At 34.0% G+C, this 25,944-nt stretch overlaps 1 long non-coding RNA gene across 3 annotated transcripts; it reads left to right on the top strand.

Annotated features, from left to right (window-relative positions):
• Positions 1-1,171: 1,171 nt before the first annotated feature.
• On the top strand, positions 1,172-25,544 carry LOC139520046 (uncharacterized). Of its 3 annotated transcripts, XR_011663803.1 has the most exons (14): positions 1,172-1,364; positions 6,417-6,494; positions 11,105-11,128; positions 18,466-18,542; positions 19,035-19,286; positions 19,661-19,729; positions 20,080-20,285; positions 20,660-20,728; positions 21,080-21,285; positions 21,661-21,729; positions 22,083-22,288; positions 22,656-22,724; positions 23,855-23,919; positions 24,164-25,544. It is a non-coding gene; the product is annotated as an uncharacterized lncRNA (long non-coding RNA). The 3 variants fall into 3 exon arrangements; XR_011663804.1 differs by lacking the exons at positions 1,172-1,364; positions 6,417-6,494; positions 11,105-11,128 and having other exon boundaries at positions 17,452-18,542; positions 22,095-22,288; XR_011663802.1 differs by lacking the exons at positions 1,172-1,364; positions 6,417-6,494; positions 11,105-11,128 and having other exon boundaries at positions 17,454-18,542; positions 24,164-25,542.
• The last annotated feature ends 400 nt before the right edge of the window (positions 25,545-25,944 follow it).

Here is a 25,944-nt window from a genome sequence, read left to right on the forward strand (position 1 = left end):
GTGCCTCGTTCAACGTGTTCTGCTTATTTAATTTTACGTGCATCGTGATTTTCAAAGTCTTATTTTGCGTGCTCGGTATTTTTCAAATAAAATTCAAACACTTGGCAGGGATCGTCAAGAAATACTTTTTTAAAAGCCGTAAACCAATTATATCATAAATGTGTATACTAAATCGGGAATATCAAGTAAAACAAAAAGTTAATATATACAAGAAGACAGTGACGCAGTCACAAAAAGGTTCAAATAAAAGTATTTATTTTTCGTGCAACGTTCATTACAGAAACGTGAAATTATGTCTTATTCACGTTTTTTTCGTGCAAGCAGCCCCTCTTTACCACCCTCGTAAAAGATTGTAATTAAAATATTCTTTCAGATATAATAATATACTGGATATAACATATGTAAAATCTGCACAGTTTGGTAAGAAAAGTTATAAATTTGCAGCTGCTACTCTGTTCCTACTCTGTGGAAAAAGATTGTAATTGAAATATTCTTTCAGATATAATAATATACTGTATATAACATATGTAAAATCTGCACAGTTTGGTAAGAAAAGTTATAAATTTGCAGCTGCTACTCTGTTCCCACTCTGTGGAACAGAGAACAGCCTACTTGACCATTTCAGGACTGAAAACATTTTTTTTCTCAATTTAGGGAGCTACCATTTGATTTTTTAGGGGGGGGGGGGGGGTGTGCTAGGATGAAAAATTTTGTCCTGCATTTTTTTTTAGCTGTAATCTCTGTCATGCCTTTTTATTTTTCACTCTGTTCGGTCCTGCTTTTTTTTTTTTTTTTTTTAGTTTATCCTGACTTTTTTTTACCTAAATTGTAGTCCTGACTTTTTTTTGCAAGTGTCTCGTCCTGCCTTTTTTTTTTACTCAAAACTCCTGTCCTGCCTATTTTTTAAAAATTTCATCCTAGCCCCCCATAAAATTCAAATGCTAGCTTCCTTAAGAGCCTTAATTATAATACAGTCTTGGAATGGTTCAAAATGCTGTTGTTCTGCAAACTAGAAAACAATTGATACTCATGAAAAAAATATCCTTATTTTCTAGTGTCTTTGCACCTAAAAATCACCAAAAAAAAACCTAACAGAAGTTGGCGTATCTTTTTGATACGGCTTTAGAAAGGTTAATCTTGTGTTTTTAACTTGGACATATTTCACAATACTGTATTTAGGCTGCATGGTTCATTGGACAAAATGCCTCACGGCTATTTATTGGGCACTATGATTTGGCGGGATAGTTCTTTTGTTCTAATTTGTGAACACTTTATCATGGAATTCATTTTGAATTACTAGTTACACGAAACAGGCTGTTCACTTAGGATAAATATCACTTTGCATGGAAAGTCTTTTGCATAAGGTATATTGTATTCTTTCTTTAATAATAACATGTTAACAAATTAATGGAAAAGTAATAGAATGGTTGCACAAAATGAATGTCAAGTTTATTTTGGTGGATGTCGAAAACGAGTTTATAAAAAGACAGAAGGAAGATTTAACATTCAACTTTCATAATTCAGTAATCTGCTTTGAACTAAGTTGTTACACTACTATATTTTCCCTGGTGGGTCTACTCGACCCGCACGGCCTGTGTGGGTGTTTTTTTAAAAATGTAAATCGAGTTGAAATAACATGCCATAGAAATAAATAGAAATAAAAAAAAACAGGTCTATAAAGTATTATGTAGTATAAACCATATTCAGTGCTTTACAGGATTGTATAGTTGAGTCCATCATTTTTGTTGTACTGACAACTATATTAACCATTTCAGGTTGGGAACAACCCCTCAAATGAGGGGTAACCTATCATTGTTATGACTATCCCTATTATGAGGGGTGCACTTCAAGTCATATAGAATATATTTTTTTTTGTAAAAACCACTTAGTACAAATGAGCACATATTTATATTATCTGAAGAAACTTTACCCAAAGAACCATAGGCAGGTCCTATGGGGGGGACCTTTCTTTGGAAAAATTTGGTTGATTATATGATTATATAGGGATTCACTGAAGCAAGACTGGAGCGGGGCCCCCTTAGGATAGTCAGCAGCCCCCCCCCCTTATGATAAGTTCTGGATCCGCCACTGAGAACTTTACATCTATCTGGTATTAATATATGGTCAAAACATGTCCAAAATTTCCCCCTTTTTAAGTTAAAAAAATCAAAGTTTTTCTTCAACAGCTAATAAAATGTCACCCCATTGACTGATGGACAGTCCCAAATTTAAGGGTTATCTCCACCTGGGGGTGGTGACCTGTATGTTAATTTGTGTAGTTCCTGCCAAAAACATGAATGATACAACAAAATCATATTTTATGGTCACTGAATATGTGCTACATGCACAATATGTGAGGTAAGCTAAGCATTATTTTGAAATATAAAATTAACTTGGCATGTTTTTTTTCCCCTATGATTTCTCATGTCTAAAAATGTCAAGCAAGCTATAGTTATGAAATTATAAATTTAACTAATGAAAAGGAACATTAATTACTAAAATGTCAAGGCATTGGTCATCAACAAACATAACTTTTCAGGAGAACTAGATAAGTTTATTTTACATGACTTCCAGAAAGTTTTAAATGGAAAATAAAATAAAAAAATGAATTTTCTGTATGAAAATTTTAAAGAATTAAGCCTATCAATAAACCAATAAATTAAAAATCCTTGTCTTATTAAAACTCAAATTATTTTATATTTCACAAAAGTAAACACTTTCCCGAAAGTAATTCCTCTTGTCTGATAACATAAACCACCTGAATTTCAATAATAGAGTCAACATATTTATACAGCTGAAATTTCTGTATAGAAAAAAGTACTTTTTTTTATAAAAGAAACCTGCGTCTTCAAATTCATGAAATCAAAATTTTAATCAGACTGATAATGCAATATGTTTAAAGTGCTTAGTGGAAGACCACAATTAGGCACTTTATAATATTAAGCACTGAAGCCTCTGAATAATTTGGAAGATTTTTCAATGTCTTGATGGCAGTGCAATGCATTGGAGTGGTACCACAATGATACTATTATATTTGTTAACTTTTTTTTATGCACCACTTTCAATAGTAGAGGGCATTATTGTCTGTGCACCCGTTTTCGTTTGTCCATCCGTTCATCTATCTATTTGTCCCGCTTCAGGTTAAAGTTTTTGGTCAAGGTAGTTTTTGATGAAGTTGAAGTCCAATCAACTTGAAACTAAGTACACATGTTCCCTTTGATATTATATTTAATGCAAAATTAAAAGTTTTGACCCCAATTTCACGGTCCACTGAACATGGAAACTGATAGTACAAATTCATGTACTTTGGACACATTCTTGTTTTTGTCAAGCCTGCAACTTTTGTTGCAGAAAACTGAACATAGGGATAGTGAGCGATCCGGCGTCGGCATTAGCTAACTTCATGTTACGAAGGGTCTGTCAGTCACATGTCCGATGTCCTTGACCTAATGTTTATGATTCAGTGACTACTGTAATAAAAAGTTAAGATTTTTGCCTAATGTTAAATTATCTCTTATTATTAGCTCACCTAGCCCAAATGGCCAAGTGAGCTTTTCCCATCACTTTGCGTCTGGCGTCAGTCATTGTTAACCTTTACAAAAATCTTCTCCTCTGAAACTACTAGGCCAAATTAAACCAAACTTGGCCACAATCATCATTGGGGTATCTAGTTTAAAAATGTGTCCGGTGACCCGGCAAACCAACCAAGATGGCTGCCATGGCTAAAAATAGAACATAGGGGTAAAATGTAGTTTTTGGCTTATAACTCAAAAACCAAAGCATTTAGAGCAAATCTGACGGGGTAAAATTGTTTATCAGGTCAAGATCTATCTGCGCTCAAATTTTCAGATGAATTGGACATTCGGTTGTTGGGTTGCTGGTAATTTTAAGGAAATTTTACTGTTTTTTGTTATTATCTTGAATATTATTATAGATAGAGATAAACTGTAAACAGCAATAATGTTCAGCAAAGTAAGATTTACAAATAAGTCAACAGTACCGAAATGGTCAGTTGACCCCTTTAGGAGTTATTGCCCTTTATAGTCAATTTTTAACCATTTTTCGTAAATCTTAGTAATCTTAGTAATCTTTTACAAAAATCTTCTCCTCTGAAACTACTGGGCCAAATTAATCCAAACTTGGCCACAATCATCATTGGGGTATGTAGTTTAAAAAATGTGGGGCGTGACCCAGCCATCCAACCAAGATGGATGCCAAAGCTAAAAATAGAACATAGGGGTAAAATGCAGTTTTTAGCTTATAACTCAAAATCCAAAGCATTTAGAGCAAATCTGACAGGGGTAAAATTGTTTATCAGGTCAAGATCTATCTGCTCTAAAATTTTCAGATAAATTGGACAATATGTTGATGGGTTGCTTCCCCTGAATTGGTAATTTTAAGGAAATTTTACTGTTTTTGTTATCTTGAATATTATTATAGATAGATATAAACTGTAAACAGCAATAATGTTCAGCAAAGTAAAGATTTACAAATAAGTCAACATTACCGAAATGGTCAATTGACCCCCTAGGGAGTTATTGTCCTTTATATAGTCAATTTTTAACAATTTTTTATAAAATTTGTAAATTTTTACTAACATTTTCCACTGAAACTACTGGGCCTAGTTCATTATAGATAGAGATAATTGTAAGCAGCAAGAATGTTCAGTAAAGTAAGATGTACAAACACATCACCATCACCAAAACACAATTTTGTCATGAATCCATCTGCTTCCTTTGTTTAATATTCACATAGACCAAGGTGAGCGACTCTTAGTAATAGGATAACTATTTTTGGTACATTGTATGTGAGTACCTTGCAAGGTCCTCATGCCTCTCAGACAGTTTTCACTTGACCTTGACCTCATTTCATGGATCAGTGAACAAGGTGAAGTTTTGATGGTCAAGTCCACATCTCAGATACTATAAGCAATAGGTGTTGTACATTCAATGTATGAAAGGACTGTAAGGTGAACATGTCCAACTCAGGCCTGCAGGTAACATCTGACCTTGACATCATTTTCATAGTTCAGTTTCTTATACTGTTTGCAATGCAATTATAGGTCTACTACATTTGGTGTATGGAATAATTGTTAGGTGTACATGTCTAGCTGGCAGGTGTCATGACCTTGACCTCATTTTCATGGTTCAGTGGTCAAAGTTAAGTTTTTGAGTTTTGGTCTTTTTTTTCTAATACTATATGCAATTGGTAAACTATATTTGGTGTATGGAAATATTTTATGATCTATATGTCAGTTGCACATTTTTTATTTGACCTTGACCTCATATTCACAGTTCATTGCTTATTGTTAAGTTTTTGGGTTTTGATCTGTTTTTCTTATAAGCAATAGGTCAATTATATTTGTTGTATGGAAGAATTGTTAGCTGTACATGGCTGCCTGGCATGGTTCATCTGACCTTGACCTCTTTTTCATGGTTTATATTGCTCATTGTTAAAATTTTATGTTTCGGTCTGTTTTTCATGAACTTCATGTATAAGCAATAGATCAATTAACTATATTTGTTGTATGGAAGAATTGTCAGCTGTACATGTCTGTCTGGCATGGTTCATCTGACCTTGACCAAGTTATTTTTCCTCCAAACTTTAATTTTTATTTTTTAGTATCATTGCAAAGTTATAAAGCATGGAAATTGATAAGAAAGTGTTTGTGGTAATTGAAATAGCACTTCAATCCAACGGAACAATGTACTAATAAAATCTTTTGAAAATAATTTGTATGATTGTCAATGAGACAAACTTTCATCAGAGACCAGATATGTTGAGGTATGTAACCAATACAGTTCACACACAATATAGCCTTCAACACAGCAGTATATCCCATATACATAAAGATCTGATTGCTATTAAATTTTTCTTCCCCCTCCCCCCTTTGGGTGACTGGGGACTAGAAATACCAGGTCACCATAGGGCTTTCTCAAACTGTAACTCCAAAATACTAAAACCAATTGGCATTAAAACTAATTAATTATTTTTAAAATGTTTTGAGGTAAGCTCCCTTTCAATCTTTATAAATTTTAAATTTTGTGTTTTATAAGTCATGAGATTTTATTCATAAAAAATTGGGGATTTTCCCGTTTTTCAGACAATAACTCAAGTGCTTTGAGCAGTTTTCATGAAAATTTGGTGACGGGTTTCTACCTATTAAATTAAACCTCCTTTAATTATTTTTTTTTTAAATTTATGACATTGAGGACTTATGGAACTTTATACTTCAAAAGCGTCCAGCGTATCATGCGCTTGGAAATCTTTTCTCTAATTTAGTCTAACAGAACGAAAGAAAAACTTCTGATTGTCAATTTGGATATCTTCATATAACTTTGATTTAAGTATATTTTTTATTTCAATTAATAACTGTTTTCTCATACATATAAGAATATATTTTTTTTGTATTACAGATGGATGAGCCCAGATGAAAGTTCAGTCCTGACACCTACAGGCAGACGATTTCATTTTAGTTGCCAGATAATGATGATGTAAGTATTTGCTGATTACAATTGTATTTGAAACTATGTTAAAATTTGTTAGATAAAAAAAAATAGTTTTCAAATTAGTTGGAGAAACAGCTTGAAAATTAGTTTTGACCTTGACCTCATTTTCACAGTTCATTGCTCAGTGTTCAGTTTTTGTGTTTTGGTCTATTTCTTAAACAATAAGTAATAGGTCAACTATATTTGTTGTATGGAAGAATTGTTAGCTGTACATTCCTGCCTGGCATGGTTCATCTGACCTTGACCTCATTTTCATGGTTCCTTGGTCAATGTTTAGTTTTCTTGGTTAAGTTTATGTGACAGTTGTAATAAAGCTTTATATTTAGGACTATCATCAATGATTAGTAAAGAAGGCGAGACATTTCAGCGTGTGCACTCTTGTCCTGGATAAAGTTAAGTTTATGTGACAGTTGTACTAAAGCTTTATACTTAGGAATGTCAACATAATATCAATGATTAGTAAAGAAGGCGAGACATTTTAGGGTGTGCACTCTGGTTGAAATTTTAAAAACTTTCTAAAACTATCCTAGATTTCTACCAAACTTTGACAGAAGCTTGTTTGTGATCATGATAGTATCCAGAAGTAAATTTTGTTAAAAAAAAATCCTGTTTTTCCCCATTTACCTATAAATTGTCTTAAGTTTTTCTGCCAGGAAACATTACATTCACTCTGTGGTAAAAGTTTTTATATGACTGCAAAAATTTTTGTGGTCGTATATTGGTATCACGTCGTCGTCTTCAGCGGCGTCCAAAGATGGATGGTTTCCGGATAATAACTTTAGTATAAGTAAATGGAAATCAATAAAATGTTAACACAATATTTATAACCACAAAAGGAAGGTTGGGATTGATTTTGGAGGCCCAAAACATACATTTATTTTGTTTCAGGACAATAAGTTGTGTATTAGTATTTCAATTACTCTGAAATTGTACCATAATGTTCATTCTATTTAGTAGAAGGTTGGGATTTCTTGTAAGGGTTATGGGGCAAACAGTCAAGGAATTAAGGGCCTAAAAGGGGCCAAAACAAGCATTTTTGAAGTTTCGGGACAATAACTTAAGTTTAATTGTATGGATCTCTCTGACATTGTACCACAAGGTTCCATAAAATGAAGGGAATGTTTGGTGTCGGTCTGGGGTTAATATCCCTAAACATTTAGGAATAAGAGGCCAAAAAAGGGCCAAAAAGAAGCATTTTTCTAGTTAATAGACATTAAGTTGTGTTTAAGTGTATGGATCTCTCTGAAATTATACTACAAGGTTTCTAACTACAAAGGAAAGGCTGGAATTGAGTTTTTCGGTTCTTGCTCGAAGGGTTTTAATAAGTTAGGGGCCAAAAAGGGGCCCAAATAAGCATTTTTAGCTCACCTGGCCCAAAGGTCAAGTGAGCTTTTCTCATCACTTGGCGTCCAGCGTCGTTAGCTTTCACTCTTTCTTTTTTTCTTCTCCTCTTAAACTACTGGGCCAAATTTAACCAAACTTGGCCACAATCATCATTAGGGTATCTAGTTTAAAAAAAATGTCTGGTGACCCAGCCAACCAACCAAGATGGCTGCCATGGCTAAGAATAGAACATTATAGGGGTAAAATGTAGATTTTGGCTTATAACTCTGAAACCAAAGAATTTAGTGCAATCTGACATGGATTAAAATTGTTTATCAGGTCAAGATCTATCTGCCCTGAAATTTTCAGTTTAAATGGACAATGGCTTGTTGGGTAACTGCCCCTGAATTGTTAATTTTACGGAAATTTTGCCGTCTTTGATTATTATCTTGAATATTATTATAGATAGAGATAAACTACAAACAACAATAATGTTCAGAAAAGTAAGATCTACAAATAAGTCAACATGACTAAAATGGTCAGTTGACCACTTCAGGAGTTATTGCCCTTTATAGTTATTTTTTACCAATTTTTCGTAAATTTTTGTAATCTTTCATAAGGATTCCTCTGAAACTACTGGGCCAAATTTAACCAATCTTAGCCACAATCATAATTAGGGTATCTAGTTTAAAAAGTGTGTGCAGTGACCCGGCCAACTAACCAAGATGGCTGCCATGGCTAAAAATAGAACATAGGGGTAAAATGTAGATTTTGGCTTATAACTCTGAAACCAAAGCATTTAGAGCAAATCTGACAGGGAATTACATTGTTAAAAAATATCTATGTTTAATAATAATATATAATATAATAGTGTTCAGCAAAGTAAGATGTAGAAATAAGTCAACATGACCAATAGTCAGATGACCCCTTAAGGAGTTATTGCCCTTTATAGTCAATTTTCAACAATTTTCATTAATTTTGTTAATTTTTACAAAACATTTTCCTCTGTTACTAAAGGGCAAATTTTATTATAGATAAAGAAAATTGTAAGTGGCAAGAATTTTCAGTAAAGTAAGATCTACAAACACATAACCATCACCAAAACACAATTTTGTCATGAATCCATCTGTGTCCTTTGTTTGATATGCACATAGATCCAAGGTGAGCGACACCGGCTCTTAAGAGCCTTTAGTGGTAGTTTTCAGTCAATAACTAAATTCATAATATCTAATAAAATTTGTAGATTTAGCTAACAAAGTCCTTATATTTGTATAAGTAACATTTGTTTATAGTGGAAAATTGTTTTAACCTTGAATAAGCTTCAATTTAAAATTGCTTGCTAGTCCCTCTCTGTGATAACCATTAGATAACTCTGGTTCATTTCTCAATCAATCTATCATGAAGGGACAATCAATAATTCGAATTTGATTGATAGTCTTTTTCAAAAATGATGAATGGTTCTTTATATTGGTATGTTATCACTTTAAACGTTTCAAATTTATGAAATGATATTCGTACACCAATGTTTTTGATACACCAATAACTATAAAAGCTGAAATATATTGAATTGATACATTTTGTAATTATTCAAAATTATATCAGAAACATATATTATAAAATAATGAATCTGTTAAAGGGAGACAATACTTACATAACTTTTTCGAATTGGCACATAATACAACGGAATGCCACTCTTGCATACAAATGGCACATCAATATAATTAATTAACTCTACAATCGTGCTCCACCTTCAATGATGATTCTAAATTAATTATAAATATAACCAAAATTTGTTAATCTATAGATAGTGAAGACTAATGAAAGCTAACCCATTGTTAAAATATTTCTTTGCAATTTTTTAAAACTTCCTCAGAAAAATGCTCTAGCCACTTGACTTTCATAGCTCATAATTAACGTTTTTACACAGTATTTATATAAAGTAGCTAAAGTTTATTCACTTCTCAAAGTGTAAGAAGCAATAAAAATCGTATGCTTGCACCATCTTACCCAAATACAGATTTAATTAAGTTCTGAACATTTCGACATTTCTTCGTTTATTTTTATGAAAAACTGGTTTTAAACAAATCACAAGTATGTGTTAAGATCCGACTAAATACCTATATCCCAATATCGTCAGATAAATTTGCTAGTGTATGGGAGGTAATCCAATTAAAATTTTAAGAATACTATTAAAATTATCCTTACTTGTGGAAAGACCTGCAATTGTTCTCTGAACAATTGGATTTTAAGTTTCTTTATATTTTTAATAGCCTATAGAAAATATATAGCATAGGTAACTTCAAAGAATCGAAAGTGATGTATGTTTATCTATACTGAGCTAAAAAAGTTTAGCAACAAAAATATGAAATTTTATTACAAAATGATAATAAAAAAATGGAATTATGACATGTCAGAAGCAACATGAATGTTTAACACTCATATTCATTAGGATATTTTTTGTATGGAGCACGGGAGGGTCAAAATGCGGAAATGAGTATAGTGTTATTCAAAATCAATTCCTCTGCCATGTTCTAAGTTCTAAGGATTGGCAGGAACACCAGCAGCTACCCTTAGTCAATGCACTACTCTTGTGGCCAGAAAAAACTTACCACATGTTGACGATTGTTGTTTTTGGTCTACAGCATATCGACCTATCCTGTGTTGTTGCAATTTGTTGATATCTGTTTGCTAGTCCCTAAACTTTTGACTTATGCACTTAAAATCGAGCCACGACGTCAGCAACACTCATGCCGGCATCAACCATTCCAAGAGCCATCTGACCGTCATTTTCCGAGAGGCATGGTTGACGCTTCATGCAATTTTTTCAAACTTTTATGTGTTTTTCTTACCAATGATGTGTTTCAGAACGTGTGTGCAAAAAAAAAAAAAAATTTTGTTTTAAAAGTACAGGTACCGAAAGTGAAACATCAATTACACGTGCAAAGCTGAAATGGCACGAGATCAATCACCTGGCAAAAAGTACGACTGTTTAAAATTTCAGGTAAAACTAAGGATTATATCAATGATGTTTAATAAAAAAAAAAACAGAAACAACAAATAACAATGAAAAAAAAAGTGTTGCTAAACTTTTTTGGCTCAGTATATTTCATTTTTATGTTTTCATATGTATGGTGTTTTTTTCTTTCTGTTTTCTAAAGGTGTATTTTTTTTTTTTTTTTTCTTTTTTTTTTTTTTATCTATTTCCATTTTCTATAGGTCACTTTAAAGAATTATAAGTGAGGTATGGTTATCTATTTCATTTTATGTTTTAGGTGGCGTCCAGGATCAGACAGCAGGTAAGTTTTGATAGGATTGTGTGCATGTTTGTATGCCTTTTTCTCCAAGTTTCCTCTAGGTGCCGTGAAAGGATCCAACAGAAAGGTATGTTAAGATAAGATTGTGTGCATGTTTATATGCCTTTTTGTCCAAGTTTCCTCTAGCTGCTGTCAAAGGATCCTACGGAAAGGTATGTTAAGATAAGATTGTATGTTTGTATGCATTTTTGTCCAAGTTTCTTCTAGGTGCCGTCAAAGGATCCAACGGAAAGGTATGTTAAGATAAGATTGTGTGTTTGTATGCCTTTTTGTCCAAGTTTCTTCTAGGTGCTGTCAAAGGATCCAACGGAAAGGTATGTTAAGATAAGATTGTGTGTTTGTATGTATTTTTGTCCAAGTTTCTTCTAGGTGCCGTCAAAGGATCCAACGGAAAGGTATGTTAAGATAAGATTGTGTGTTTGTATGCATTTTTGTCCAAATTTCCTCTAGGTGCCGTCAAAGGATCCAACAGAAAGGTATGTTAAGATAAGATTGTGTGTTTGTATGCATTTTTGTCCAAGTTTCCTCTAGGTGCCGTCAAAGGATCCAAGGGAAAGGTATGTTAAGATAAGATTGTGTGTTTGTATGCATTTTTGTCCAAATTTCCTCTAGGTGGCGTCAAAGGATCCAAGGGAAAGGTATGTTAAGATAAGATTGTGTGTTTGTATGCATTTTTGTCCAAATTTCCTCTAGGTGGCGTCAAAGGATCCAAGGGAAAGGTATGTTAAGATAAGATTGTGTGTTTTTATGCATTTTTGTCCAAATTTCCTCTAGGTGCCGTCAAAGGATCCAACGGAAAGGTATGTTAAGATAAGATTGTGTGTTTGTATGCATTTTTGTCCAAGTTTCCTCTAGGTGCCGTCAAAGGATCCAAGGGAAAGGTATGTTAAGATAAGATTGTGTGTTTGTATGCATTTTTGTCCAAATTTCCTCTAGGTGGTGTCAAAGGATCCAAGGGAAAGGTATGTTAAGATAAGATTGTGTGTTTATATGCATTTTTGTCCAAATTTCCTCTAGGTGCCGTCAAAGGATCCAACGGAAAGGTATGTTAAGATAAGATTGTGTGTTTGTATGCATTTTTGTCCAAATTTCCTCTAGGTGGCGTCAAAGGATCCAACGGAAAGGTATGTTAAGATAAGATTGTGTGTTTGTATGCATTTTTGTCCAAATTTCCTCTAGGTGCCGTCAAAGGATCCAAGGGAAAGGTATGTTAAGATAAGATTGTGTGTTTGTATGCATTTTCTTCCAAATTTCCTCTAGGTGGCGTCAAAGGATCCAAGGGAAAGGTATGTTAAGATAAGATTGTGTGTTTGTATGCATTTTTGTCCAAATTTCCTCTAGGTGCCGTCAAAGGATCCAAGGGAAAGGTATGTTAAGATAAGATTGTGTGTTTGTATGCATTTTTGTCCAAATTTCCTCTAGGTGGCGTCAAAGGATCCAACGGAAAGGTATGTTAAGATAAGATTGTGTGTTTGTATGCATTTTTGTCCAAATTTCCTCTAGGTGCCGTCAAAGGATCCAACGGAAAGGTATGTTAAGATAAGATTGTGTGTTTGTATGCATTTTTGTCCAAATTTCCTCTAGGTGGCGTCAAAGGATCCAAGGGAAAGGTATGTTAAGATAAGATTGTGTGTTTGCATGCATTTTTGTCCAAATTTCCTCTAGGTGGCGTCAAAGGATCCAAGGGAAAGGTATGTTAAGATAAGATTGTGTGTTTGTATGCATTTTTGTCCAAATTTCCTCTAGGTGGCGTCAAAGGATCCAACGGAAAGGTATGTTAAGATAAGATTGTGTGTTTGTATGCATTTTTGTCCAAGTTTCCTCTAGGTGGCGTCAAAGGATCCAAGGGAAAGGTATGTTAAGATAAGATTGTGTGTTTGTATGCATTTTTGTCCAAATTTCCTCTAGGTGCCGTCAAAGGATCCAACGGAAAGGTATATTAAGATAAGATTGTGTGTTTGTATGCATTTTTGTCCAAATTTCCTCTAGGTGGCGTCAAAGGATCCAACGGAAAGGTATGTTAAGATAAGATTGTGTGTTTGTATGCATTTTTGTCCAAATTTCCTCTAGGTGGCGTCAAAGGATCCAACGGAAAGGTATGTTAAGATAAGATTGTGTGTTGTATGCATTTTTGTCCAAATTTCCTCTAGGTGGTGTCAAAGGATCCAAGGGAAAGGTATGTTAAGATAAGATTGTGTGTTTGTATGCATTTTTGTCCAAATTTCCTCTAGGTGGCGTCAAAGGATCCAACAGAAAGGTATGTTAAGATAAGATTGTGTGTTTGTATGCATTTTTGTCCAAATTTCCTCTAGGTGGCGTCAAAGGATCCAACGGAAAGGTATGTTAAGATAAGATTGTGTGTTTGTATGCATTTTTGTCCAAATTTCCTCTAGGTGGCGTCAAAGGATCCAAGGGAAAGGTATGTTAAGATAAGATTGTGTGTTTGTATGCATTTTTGTCCAAATTTCCTCTAGGTGGCGTCAAAGGATCCAACGGAAAGGTATGTTAAGATAAGATTGTGTGTTTGTATGCATTTTTGTCCAAATTTCCTCTAGGTGGCGTCAAAGGATCCAACGGAAAGGTATGTTAAGATAAGATTGTGTGTTTGTATGCATTTTTGTCCAAATTTCCTCTAGGTGGCGTCAAAGGATCCAACGGAAAGGTATGTTAAGATAAGATTGTGTGTTGTATGCATTTTTGTCCAAATTTCCTCTAGGTGGCGTCAAAGGATCCAACGGAAAGGTATGTTAAGATAAGATTGTGTGTTTGTATGCATTTTTGTCCAAGTTTCCTCTAGGTGGCGTCAAAGGATCCAAGGGAAAGGTATGTTAAGATAAGATTGTGTGTTGTATGCATTTTTGTCCAAATTTCCTCTAGGTGCCGTCAAAGGATCCAACGGAAAGGTATGTTAAGATAAGATTGTGTGTTTGTATGCATTTTCTTCCAAATTTCCTCTAGGTGGTGTCAAAGGATCCAAGGGAAAGGTATGTTAAGATAAGATTGTGTGTTTGTATGCATTTTTGTCCAAATTTCCTCTAGGTGGCATCAAAGGATCCAAGGGAAAGGTATGTTAAGATAAGATTGTGTGTTTGTATGCATTTTTGTCCAAATTTCCTCCAGGTGGCGTCAAAGGATCCAACGGAAAGGTACGTTAAGATAAGATTGTGTGTTTGTATGCATTTTTGTCCAAATTTCCTCTAGGTGGCGTCAAAGGATCCAAGGGAAAGGTATGTTAAGATAAGATTGTGTGTTTGTATGCATTTTTGTCCAAATTTCCTCTAGGTGGCGTCAAAGGATCCAACGGAAAGGTATGTTAAGATAAGATTGTGTGTTTGTATGCATTTCATCCAAATTTCCTCTAGGTGGCGTCAAAGGATCCAACGGAAAGGTATGTTAAGATAAGATTGTGTGTTTGTATGCATTTTTGTCTGAATTTCCTCTAGGTGGCGTCAAAGGATCCAAGGGAAAGGTATGTTAAGATAAGATTGTGTGTTTGTATGCATTTTTGTCCAAATTTCCTCTAGGTGGCGTCAAAGGATCCAACGGAAAGGTATGTTAAGATAAGATTGTGTGTTTGTATGCATTTTTGTCCAAATTTCCTCTAGGTGGCGTCAAAGGATCCAACGGAAAGGTATATTAAGATAAGATTGTGTGTTTGTATGCATTTTTGTCCAAGTTTCCTCTAGGTGGCGTCAAAGGATCCAAGGGAAAGGTATGTTAAGATAAGATTGTGTGTTTGTATGCATTTTTGTCCAAATTTCCTCTAGGTGCCGTCAAAGGATCCAACGGAAAGGTATGTTAAGATAAGATTGTGTGTTTGTATGCATTTTTGTCCAAATTTCCTCTAGGTGGCGTCAAAGGATCCAACGGAAAGGTATGTTAAGATAAGATTGTGTGTTGTATGCATTTTTGTCCAAATTTCCTCTAGGTGGTGTCAAAGGATCCAAGGGAAAGGTATGTTAAGATAAGATTGTGTGTTTGTATGCATTTTTGTCCAAATTTCCTCTAGGTGGCGTCAAAGGATCCAACGGAAAGGTATGTTAAGATAAGATTGTGTGTTTGTATGCATTTTTGTCCAAATTTCCTCTAGGTGGCGTCAAAGGATCCAAGGGAAAGGTATGTTAAGATAAGATTGTGTGTTTGTATGCATTTTTGTCCAAATTTCCTCTAGGTGGCGTCAAAGGATCCAACGGAAAGGTATGTTAAGATAAGATTGTGTGTTTGTATGCATTTTTGTCCAAATTTCCTCTAGGTGGCGTCAAAGGATCCAACGGAAAGGTATGTTAAGATAAGATTGTGTGTTTGTATGCATTTTTGTCCAAATTTCCTCTAGGTGGCGTCAAAGGATCCAACGGAAAGGTATGTTAAGATAAGATTGTGTGTTGTATGCATTTTTGTCCAAATTTCCTCTAGGTGGCGTCAAAGGATCCAACGGAAAGGTATGTTAAGATAAGATTGTGTGTTTGTATGCATTTTTGTCCAAGTTTCCTCTAGGTGGCGTCAAAGGATCCAAGGGAAAGGTATGTTAAGATAAGATTGTGTGTTGTATGCATTTTTGTCCAAATTTCCTCTAGGTGCCGTCAAAGGATCCAACGGAAAGGTATGTTAAGATAAGATTGTGTGTTTGTATGCATTTTCTTCCAAATTTCCTCTAGGTGGTGTCAAAGGATCCAAGGGAAAGGTATGTTAAGATAAGATTGTGTGTTTGTATGCATTTTTGTCCAAATTTCCTCTAGGTGGCATCAAAGGATCCAAGGGAAAGGTATGTTAAGATAAGATTGTGTGTTTGTATGCATTTTTGTCCAAATTTCCTCCAGGTGGCGTCAAAGGATCCAACGGAAAGGTACGTTAAGATAAGATTGTGTGTTTGTATGCATTTTTGTCCAAATTTCCTCTAGGTGGCGTCAAAGGATCCAAGGGAAAGGTATGTTAAGATAAGATTGTGTGTTTGTATGCATTTTTGTCCAAATTTCCTCTAGGTGGCGTCAAAGGATCCAACGGAAAGGTATGTTAAGATAAGATTGTGTGTTTGTATGCATTTCGTCCAAATTTCCTCTAGGTGGCGTCAAAGGATCCAACGGAAAGGTATGTTAAGATAAGATTGTGTGTTTGTATGCATTTTTGTCCAAATTTCCTCTAGGTGGCGTCAAAGGATCCAAGGGAAAGGTATGTTAAGATAAGATTGTGTGTTTGTATGCATTTTTGTCCAAATTTCCTCTAGGTGGCGTCAAAGGATCCAACGGAAAGGTATGTTAAGATAAGATTGTGTGTTTGTATGCATTTTTGTCCAAATTTCCTCTAGGTGGCGTCAAAGGATCCAACGGAAAGGTATATTAAGATAAGATTGTGTGTTTGTATGCATTTTTGTCCAAGTTTCCTCTAGGTGGCGTCAAAGGATCCAAGGGAAAGGTATGTTAAGATAAGATTGTGTGTTTGTATGCATTTTTGTCCAAATTTCCTCTAGGTGCCGTCAAAGGATCCAACGGAAAGGTATGTTAAGATAAGATTGTGTGTTTGTATGCATTTTTGTCCAAATTTCCTCTAGGTGGCGTCAAAGGATTCAACGGAAAGGTATGTTAAGATAAGATTGTGTGTTTGTATGCATTTTTGTCCAAATTTCCTCTAGGTGGCGTCAACGGATCCAAGGGAAAGGTATGTTAAGATAAGATTGTGTGTTTGTATGCATTTTTGTCTTAGTTTCCTTTAGGTGCCGTCAAAGGATCCAACGGAAAGGTATGTTAAGATAAGATTGTGTGTTTGTATGCATTTTTGTCCAAATTTCCTCTAGGTGCCGTCAAAGGATCCAAAGGAAAGGTATGTTAAGATAAGATTGTGTGTTTGTATGCATTTTCTTCCAAATTTCCTCTAGGTGGTGTCAAAGGATCCAAGGGAAAGGTATGTTAAGATAAGATTGTGTGTTTGTATGCATTTTTGTCCAAATTTCCTCTAGGTGGCGTCAAAGGATCCAAGGGAAAGGTATGTTAAGATAAGATTGTGTGTTTGTATGCATTTTTGTCCAAATTTCCTCCAGGTGGCGTCAAAGGATCCAAGGGAAAGGTATGTTAAGATAAGATTGTGTGTTTGTATGCATTTTTGTCCAAATTTCCTCCAGGTGGCGTCAAAGGATCCAACGGAAAGGTACGTTAAGATAAGATTGTGTGTTTGTATGCATTTTTGTCCAAATTTCCTCTAGGTAGCGTCAAAGGATCCAAGGGAAAGGTATGTTAAGATAAGATTGTGTGTTTGTATGCATTTTTGTCCAAATTTCCTCTAGGTGGCGTCAAAGGATGCAAGGGAAAGGTATGTTAAGATAAGATTGTGTGTTTGTATGCATTTTTGTCCAAATTTCCTCTAGGTGGCGTCAAAGGATCCAAGGGAAAGGTATGTTAAGATAAGATTGTGTGTTGTATGCATTTTTGTCCAAATTTCCTCTAGGTGGCGTCAAAGGATCCAAGGGAAAGGTATGTTAAGATAAGATTGTGTGTTTGTATGCATTTTTGTCCAAATTTTCTCTAGGTGCCGTCAAAGGATCCAAGGGAAAGGTATGTTAAGATAAGATTGTGTGTTGTATGCATTTTTGTCCACATTTCCTCTAGGTGCCGTCAAAGGATCCAAGGGAAAGGTATGTTAAGATAAGATTGTGTGTTTGTATGCATTTTTGTCAAAATTTCCTCTAGGTGGCGTCAAAGGATCCAACGGAAAGGTATGTTAAGAAAAGATTGTGTGTTTGTATGCATTTTTGTCCAAATTTCCTCTAGGTGCCGTCAAAGGATCCAACGGAAAGGTATGTTAAGATAAGATTGTGTGTTTGTATGCATTTTTGTCCAAATTTCCTCTAGGTGGCGTCAAAGGATCCAACGGAAAGGTATGTTAAGATAAGATTGTGTGTTTGTATGAATTTTTGTCCAAATTTCCTCTAGGTGGCGTCAAAGGATCCAAGGGAAAGGTATGTTAAGATAAGATTGTGTGTTTGTATGCATTTTTGTCCAAATTTCCTCTAGGTGGCGTCAAAGGATCCAACGGAAAGGTATGTTAAGATAAGATTGTGTGTTTGTGTGTATTTTTGTCCAAATTTCCTCTAGGTGGCGTCAAAGGATCCAAGGGAAAGGTATGTTAAGATAAGATTGTTTGTTTGTATGCATTTTTGCCCAGGTTTCCTCTAGGTGGCGTCCAGGATGGTGTTTTTTTCTTTCTTTTTTCTATAGGTGAATGGTGTTTTTCCCGGTTGACAGGTTGTCCACAAGGTTAAGTATATATTTTTTTTCAATTTACTAACTGTTGTCTTATAAATATTAAGATGATTTAAGTTTGTATTACAGATGGATGAGCACAGATGAAAGTTCAGTTCTACACCTGGAGGAAGATGGTTTCATTTTAGTTACCAGATAATGATGATGTAAGTATTTGGTCATAACAATTGTATTTAAACTATTTAAAAAAAAAATTTAGGTAATAAAAATCAGTTTTTCCTTTGAAAGTCTACTTGAAATTTTATTACAAAATTGTCGTTAATTTCTTGTTCAAATTTATTCTCTAATGAAATATAATTCTAAAAGAATTATTGTATTTGTAAATAGACTGATCCCCCCAATTTAGGATTTGAAATAAAACCGGCATCACATTAATTTCTAATTTAATTATAACAAAAAATAGACTTAATATTGACAATTTGGATATTTATTTACATATTTATTTACATTTTAATTGGGAAAATATGACTTTGTTTAGGTTGTTTGTTCAAAATGTATACATCAGATTGTTTTGGTTAGCCACCACATTCTGATAATTTATCTGCATACATTAATTTCAGAATTAATGATGTGATCATAATAAACAGTCTTCATAATACTGATTAAAAGATAAAATGAAAATGGTTAATGAATTACAGGCAAAAAGAGCAAAGACACAGAAAATTGTGCCATTGACACAGATCTGGATAAGAAGCTTAAAGGAAGGTCCCAAGTTTCAGTAGAGATGGCAGATGAGTAGCAACTCCATGGAAGATGTTTACTTAGATCTTCAACCAAGTCCGAGGCTTTGCCATGTAAGCAATCAAGCAGCAAGGATAGCAGCTGGAATGAAGATTAATTATTACATTGATCTTCAAACAAGTCTGAGGCTTTGTCATGAAAGAAATAATGCAAGTATATTCAAGCCAATTAGTTCTGTACATTATCAGGAAAAATGTGATAATTTAAATCTATAAGGATTACCTATAAGGCAACACACATTTTTGTTATTTTGCACATTTACAACACACAAAAATAGATGTTTATTAGTTTGATAAATGTTTTTCCGGTAGAAGTATAAAATTTTATATCATTAAAAGTAAATCCTGATAGAACTTTTCACTTCAAGGGAGACTAGTACAATAAACAGCAAGAATGTTTCTTTCGGTGGGAGATAACTCACTATTAAGCAATCAGAATACAGAATAGATTAATGAAAATTTAGGCTGGCAATTTAACAAATTTGTAAAATATATAATTTGTGTCAATTTTAATTCCTTTTTAGGTTATAAAACAGTGCCAATGTTTTCATGAAGGGGAGTAAGACTTGTGGTATAAGATATCTTAAATACAAGTAAGTATATAATTCCTCTATTTAAACAAATTTTATCATCATAAAACAAGTTTACAGGATAAAAACGTGCACTAGGCTTAAAGTTGAAAGAGGTCAAATGGTTTTTTGTTGTTGACTAAAGGTTCTAAAATTTTGAATTGATCACACTGAATTCATTGTAAAGATTTGTATGCAGGCTTTGGCTAAACCACAAAATGAAGTACCAACAAAATTACAATTGTTCACCAAATAAGACGCTGAAAATGGCCCCGTTGATGCAGGTCAGGATATGAAGCTTGAAGGAATATATGTCTATTTCATTTATATTAACCAACAGAAGTCTTATCAATATAATTTATTGATAATTTTAGTTTTTGTTCAAGAAGCTGGCCAGTCCAAGTTTCAGTCCAGATGGCAGATGAGTAGCAACTCCAATGAAGATGATTACTTAAATCTTCAACCAAGTTGGAGGCTTTGCCATGTAAGCAATCAAGCAGCAAGGATAGCAGCTGGAATGAAGATTAATAATTACATTGATCTTCAAACAAGTCTGAGGCTTTGTCATGAAAGAAATAATGCAAGTATATTTAAGCCAATTAATTCTGTACATTATCAGGAAAAATGTGATAAAGTCTATAAGGAATATCTGTAAGGCAACACATATTTTTGTTATTTTGCACATTTACAACACACAAAAATAGATATTTATCAGTTTGATAAATGTTTTTCTGGTACACGAATAAAATTTTATACCATGAAAAGTAAATCCTAATAGAATTTTTACTTCAAGGGAGACTAGTACAATAAACAGCAAGAATGTTTCTTTCATGGGGAGATAACTCACCTCACTATTACACAATCAGAATACAGAATAGATTAATGAAAATTTAGGCTGGCAATTTAACAAATTTGTAAAATATATAATTTGTGTCAATTTTTATTCCTTTTTAGGTTATAAAACAGTGCCAATGTTTTCATGAAGGGGAGTAAGACTTGTGGTATAAGATATCTTAAATACAAGTAAGTATATAATTCCTCTATTAAAACAAATTTTATCGTCATAAAACAAGTTTACAGGATAAAAACGTGCACCAGGCTTAAAGTTGAAAGAGGTCATATGGTTTTTTGTTGTTGACTAAAGGTTCTAAAATTTTAAATTGATCACACTGATGTTATTGTAAAGACTTGTATGCAGGCTTTAACTAAACCATGGAATGAAGTACCAACAAAATTACAATTGTTCACCAAATAAGACGCTGAAAATGGCCCCGTTGATGTAGGTCAGGATATGAAGCTTGAAGGAATATATGTCTATTTCATTTATATTAACCAACAGAAGTCTTATAAATATAATTTAATTGATAATTTTAGTTTTTGTTCAAGAAGCCGGCCAGTCCAAGTTTCAGTCCAGATGGCAGATGAGTAGCAACTCCATGGAAGATGTTTACTTAAATCTTCAACCAAGTCTGAGGCTTTGCCATGTAAGCAATCAAGCAGCAAGGATAGCAGCTGGAATGAAGATTAATAATTATATTGATCTTCAAACAAGTCTGAGGCTTTGTCATGAAAGAAATAATGCAAGTATATTTAAGCCAATTAATTCTGTACATTATCAGGAAAAATGTGATAAAGCCTATAAGGAATATCTGTAAGGCAACACACATTTTTTGTTATTTTGCACATTTACAACACACAAAAATAGATATTTATCAGTTTGATAAATGTTTTTCTGGTACACGAATAAAATTTTATACCATGAAAAGTAAATCCTAATAGAATTTTTACTTCAAGGGAGACTAGTACAATAAACAGCAAGAATGTTTCTTTCATGGGGAGATAACTCACCTCACTATTACACAATCAGAATACAGAATAGATTAATGAAAATTTAGGCTGGCAATTTAACAAATTTGTAAAATATATAATTTGTGTCAATTTTAATTCCTTTTTAGGTAATAAAACAGTGCCAATGTTTTCATGAAGGGGAGTAAGACTTGTGGTATAAGATATCTTAAATACAAGTAAGTATATAATTCCTCTATTTAAACAAATTTTATCATCATAAAACAAGTTTACAGGATGAAAACGTGCGCACTAGGCTTAAAGTTGAAAGAGGTCAAATGGTTTTTTGTTGTTGACTAAAGGTTCTAAAATTTTGAATTGATCACACTGAATTCATTGTAAAGATTTGTATGCAGGCTTTGGCTAAACCATGGAATGAAGTACCAACAAAATTACAATTGTTCACCAAATAAGACGCTGAAAATGGCCCCGCTGATGTAGGTCAGGATATGAAGCTTGAAGGAATATATGTCTATTTCATTTATATTAACCAACAGAAGTCTTATAAATATAATTTAATTGATAATTTTAGTTTTTGTTCAAGAAGCCGGCCAGTCCAAGTTTCAGTCCAGATGGCAGATGAGTAGCAACTCCATGGAAGATGTTTACTTAAATCTTCAACCAAGTCCAAGGCTTTGCCATGTAAGCAATCAAGCAGCAAGGATAGCAGCTGGAATGAAGATTAATAATTACATTGATCTTCAAACAAGTCTGAGGCTTTGTCATGAAAGAAATAATGCAAGTATATTTAAGCCAATTAATTCTGTACATTATCAGGAAAAATGTGATAAGTCTATAAGGAATATCTGTAAGGCAACACACATTTTTGTTATTTTGCACATTTACAACACACAAAATAGATATGTATCAGTTTGATAAATGTTTGTCTGGTACACAAATAAAATTTTTTACCATGAAAAGTAAATCCAAATAGAATTTTTACTTCAAGGGAGACTAGTACAATAAACAGCAAGAATGTTTCTTTCATCAGGAGATAACTCATTATTACGCAGTCAGAATACAGAATAGATTAATAAAAATTTAGGCTGGCAATTTAACAAATTTGTCAAATATATAATTTGTGTCAATTTTAATTCCATTTTAGGTTATAAAACAGTGCCAATGTTTTCATGAAGGGGAGTAAGACTTGTGGTATAAGATATCTTAAATACAAGTAAGTATATAATTCCTCTATTTAAACAAATTTTATCATACTGTCAATAAAAAGAAACAGTCAGCTATCACTGGGCTTGAAAACTTTTGGTCAGTAGTTTTAATGTTTAATTTATTAGTACCGGTAATTGCAAATCATTTTTGCTATGTCAACTCCAACTAGATAAGAGATCTTTGTCTGGTTTTAATGGTATTTTCATAGGCGGATCCAAAGGGAATCACTGAAGCTTGACTGGAACGCCCCCCCCCCCCTTAGGTCAGTCAGTTGGGCCCCCCTCCCCCTTTATGAAAAGTTCTGGATCCGCCACTGGTTTTGTAGATAAGTTAGTGTACAGGTCATATATGTCAAAATGTCATTCACGCAAAATCTCCCCCTAAGGTGTCAAGGCTGACAGGGATTCTCACTCTTTGAGGTTTCAGATGTTGGAAAGTATGTAGTATTTGTTAGTGTTGTTGGGATGTTGTCACATTGTGTTCTCTGCATCTTCTTTTACCTTAAGGAAGCTTGCTTGTCATGTTTTTGAATTTTGGTCAGATTTTCAGAATCCTCTAGTTTTATCCATTTGAATGCATTAACAAATTAAGCCTGGTGACCCCCATTTTTCTTTTTATAATTCATTTACATGTATGATGATAAGCTGTCTGTTAAAATCTTACAAAATTTTAATTACTTTTAAATAGTTTTTGAGGACTTTAACTTGTAAATGATAAAAAGTCAAGAGAGAACATTTTCCCGCCAAAATTTCAATGGCTATGTCCAGAGGGGGGGTTCCGGGGGTGCGCACCCCCCCTTTATTTTGGCCGATCAATGCATTTGAATCGGGACATATGTTTTGCACCCCCCCTTTGCCCTGGGCTAGCACCCCCCCTTTCGAAAATTCCTGCATCCGCCACTGTAGATATCTCGAAAACAAGTAAGATGACCTATATATTTTTTTGCTTTTGATTCCTTTATTAATCCCCTATCAATATATATGCTAGTGTTTTGAAAAGTTAATTATTTTGAAACTGAGAAGCCAACTCCCTTAAAATATTGTATATCTATTTTTATATATAATGTACATATAAATTAGTATACCAACAGTGATTCCTTTTTTACTATTTTCAATGACTAAGCATTTTATTTTTCAGGTTAGCATTCCAGCTTGTACTTACAGATTGATGTTGGAAATGGCTATTAGAGTTGACTTTTAAAAGTAAGAAAGAACTATTTTATAGATTTATAAAATTTTCTATTTAAGATCATGTAAATTCCCATGTGATTTGTACAATCTTTTTACAATTTAATATTTTCTGGAATGACCTGTCAAGTTTTAGGAAGGGAAAAATTATTATGAAAAAGTCTCTCTGCTTTAATTGTTATTTCCCAGTTTGCTATTTTTTGCCTATTTCAGTTTCTTAAAATATGACAGAAAATTGAAAAGTGTATTTCTTTTTCAGATAACAATTACTGTGGCTGAAGGATATAATAGTGTGATTAATTCTCCATACTCCTTAGAGATGTTGTGAAGGTTCTTAACATGTTGACAGTTGGGGACTCTCTCTTCACAAGACATCGGATTTAACATCCCCATTCTGACACTGGACATGGCTTCCAATTTGTACTACCAAACAGATGCCTTACTTTTGCAAGGATTTTACTGCCAGTCTGAAGAAGACCAAGAGTGACCAGGGTCTTTCTAACTCTACTGAACAGTTTCCAATATGAACGATTCATAATAAATCTTGCATAAACAAGAGAAAGAATGTAGTTGATAAATTCTAAAATAATTAATGTAAAGATTCTCCATTTTCAACAAGAGTGGAAGTTTTAATTAAGGTTAATGTATTGTTTCAATTTTCACTCAACTTTCTTTTTCTTTCTACCATTAAATGCTATCAATTTTTATTATTGTGGCTCAACAGATAAAATGTTTCTAAAGTTTAAATATTTACATTGGTTAAGAATGGAGAATCTAAAAATAACAAAAATATTGTAAATAATTTAAGTATGGCAATGGTTTTATATGGAAATCAAAAATATTATTGTCAAAATTGGTGTAATGATATATTCAAAAGATTACATGTAGCAATATGTAAGTTATCCTTATTTACTACCAGTCAGACATTTCTTGACTAAATATCAAGCCTATTGCTACAGGTACTCGACTCCATTGTAATTGATCATAAGTTTAACATTTTCAAGGGGAGGTAATGCACCTGTTTAATGCCTCATACTAGAAGTTTCTTTAGTGCACAGTTTACCAATATAACTAAGACATTCTCTTCTGTGATTTGAGCAGTACCAGAGTACTGGAACTGTTTTACAAAGCATCGGCCATTAAAATTTTCATGCATTGAGTTATGCTAGGCATCTTTGGCCGAATTTTTGACAAATCCAAAAAAACAGGAGAATATTGATGAAACACCTTACTTTCAGGGAATGGAAAATAATATAGTTTCTGTAAAACAATAATTTGTGTACTGTATGTACTTAAAGCTAGGTTCACACTGCCGATCAGATCAACTCGATCAAGCCCGATCAAGACAAATTACGTGATCGGGAGACTGGTCTGACTCCATCGACAAGGATGTTTGGGATAGTCTACCCTACTCATCATCGATCTGACCATCTACCAGAGAGTTTTTGACATGTCAAAAACAATTGAGTAAGGACCGAGAAGCAAGTCACTCGAGAAGAGATCCAGAATTCGTCGAGTAGCGGTCGAATTGATAGGGAAAGGATTGTGTAGAGATCGAGATTGGTCGGAATACAACAAAATTTCCGATTAGTACTCGATCATTTCGACCTTTGCTTGACTAATCGAGTACTGATCAGAAATCTTGTTGTATTCCGACCAATCTCGATCTCTACAAAATCCTTTCCCTATCAATTCGACCGCTACTCAACGAATTCTGGATCTCTTCTTGAGTGACTTGCTTCTCGGTCCTTACTCAATTGTTTTTGACATGTCAAAAACTCTCTGGTAGATGGTCAGATCGATGATGAGTAGGGTAGACTATCCCAAACATCCTTGTCGATGGAGTCGGACCAGTCTCCTGATCATGTTATTTGTCTTGATCGGACTTGATTGAGTTGATCTGGTAGGCAGTGTGTACCTAGCTAAATGTAATGTAAAATTTTGAATATTATTGAATTACAAACCACCTTAACTTATTATTGTCCATATTTTGAGTTAGAGCCGATAGACTTTTCTATAATTTTGATATAAATTGTCCCA

This window comes from Mytilus edulis, chromosome 4 (assembly GCF_963676685.1).
Source record: "Mytilus edulis chromosome 4, xbMytEdul2.2, whole genome shotgun sequence".
Lineage (NCBI taxonomy): Eukaryota > Metazoa > Mollusca > Bivalvia > Mytilida > Mytilidae > Mytilus > Mytilus edulis.